This window comes from Eurosta solidaginis, chromosome X, assembly GCF_040869045.1.
Source record: "Eurosta solidaginis isolate ZX-2024a chromosome X, ASM4086904v1, whole genome shotgun sequence".
Lineage (NCBI taxonomy): Eukaryota > Metazoa > Arthropoda > Insecta > Diptera > Tephritidae > Eurosta > Eurosta solidaginis.
In genome coordinates, this window is record NC_090324.1 from 52,113,287 (window position 1) to 52,115,031 (window position 1,745).

General features: G+C 37.8%; 1 pseudogene; it reads right to left on the reverse strand.

Annotated features, from left to right (window-relative positions):
• Positions 1-360: 360 nt before the first annotated feature.
• LOC137234927 (soluble calcium-activated nucleotidase 1-like) lies at positions 361-1,488 on the reverse strand (annotated as a pseudogene).
• Between the last annotated feature and the right edge of the window lie 257 nt (positions 1,489-1,745).

Genomic DNA, 1,745 nt, shown 5'->3' on the forward strand with positions numbered 1-1,745 from the left:
ATTATTCATTTTCAATGATAAAACTAATTTTTTTTATTAAACTAGATTTCTGTACATTATATTCAACAAAAATCTTGTGAACAAACTGACACTAGAACAAAACAGCAAAACGTGTTTTTTAGTGCTAATTTTCGTAGGGCAAATCGGTATCTGCGTCGTATATGCTTTGTGTATGCAGCTGTAGGCCTTAACGATTTTTGCTGAACCGGATTACCTATATAAAGGCTTAAAAGAATTGTTTACAGATGGCTAGCTGTCTGTTTTTGCTATATGATATTTAAAACTTTGTGTACGTAAAGTATATGATTTTCCGTTTTTAAACGTTATTGTATCTTAATTACTCCTCATCAGCGCTTTTAACTATATAAATTCAAAGCCTTCATATTTTGAATCTGTATCAATACGTTGCTCTGGTAATATTATGTGTCCCTCAATATCGAAAGCGTTTATGAATGTTGTAGTTTTACCCTCTACTTTCTCACTTTTTATAGCAAATATTATTTTGTCATCAGTATTGGGTACGAATTTGAAACTTGAATATCCATGTGTGGGCGCTGTATTCGTGGCGTCTAAAAGAACTGTTGTAATTTTTGTAAAACGTTCATCTGCCAGATGTTCATCGCGCGTTTCGTTGTACTTTTCACGCGAGCAGCGTCTTGGTAAAGTACCATTTCCTTTGATGTGCTGACCAAAATACCACCTGTGTGATCCTCGATGGTAAGTAGTTTTCCATTGAATGTTACGAGTTCTGATAACTCCATACCACGTCCTTTGAGCAAAAATGCAGATTCTAATTTAACAGGATCGCCACCATCCCCTTTGACAGTGATTTCTGGTTTTGACTCGCGATATGTCAAATATCCCTTCTTTAAATAGCTGCGCCATACTGTGCTACCATCTTTCCCTACAACTTTTGAGTTTGTATCCAAATCAGCTACTATACCCATACGATATGTCAACTAACTGGAGTGTACCTCTATGGGCGTAAGTGGATATTTCTTATCGTAAGCTAAATAATCAGGATATCTGGTTATACTGACAGCAGCGGTGCTACGTGTTGAACTGCTAGAACTTTTACGCCATGCTATATCTGAGGAAGATTGTGAACCTGTGCGCACATAAGCAAATAGAAAGCATAACAGAATAACACAGCACGCGGGCAGCCCGAAATGATAATTGAAACGTAATGTTCGATTTCCTATTCGATAAGTTGGTGGCGTACGTAACGCTGAACGCCAATCGCGTGTATACATCACCGACTGTGTATGCGACAGATTCGAAGTCGTGTGGTGGTGTGCTATCGACTTGGCGGTATGCGTAATTACTAGCATGGATTGGTGTGGCGGTGCTGCTGCTGGTTCGCCCTGAGTTCGAGTATAAGCTATCTTATATCCATCCAAGCTCACTGCTACGATGCACTTCTTTTAAAAATCGTTTAAAAAAATCGTTTTTTGTTTTATCCTGCGAACTGAATATACATTGCACCATGATTGGAGTTGAAATTATAGGTTTTTGCAATTGGAAGGAACAGAAAAAATCACAGCATTCGACGCCCTTCCCCACAATATTGGTTTTTTTTTTTATAAGGTTTGTTGACGTAATGCGGGAATATACAATTTGATTGAAAACCCACGATATATTGTATTATTTAAAAAACCGACAATGTAAACCCAAAAGCAACCGGTGCTTTGTACCTATTTGTGCTGACCCTTTGAACCCCCTTACTTTGTTTGGTGGTTATATAG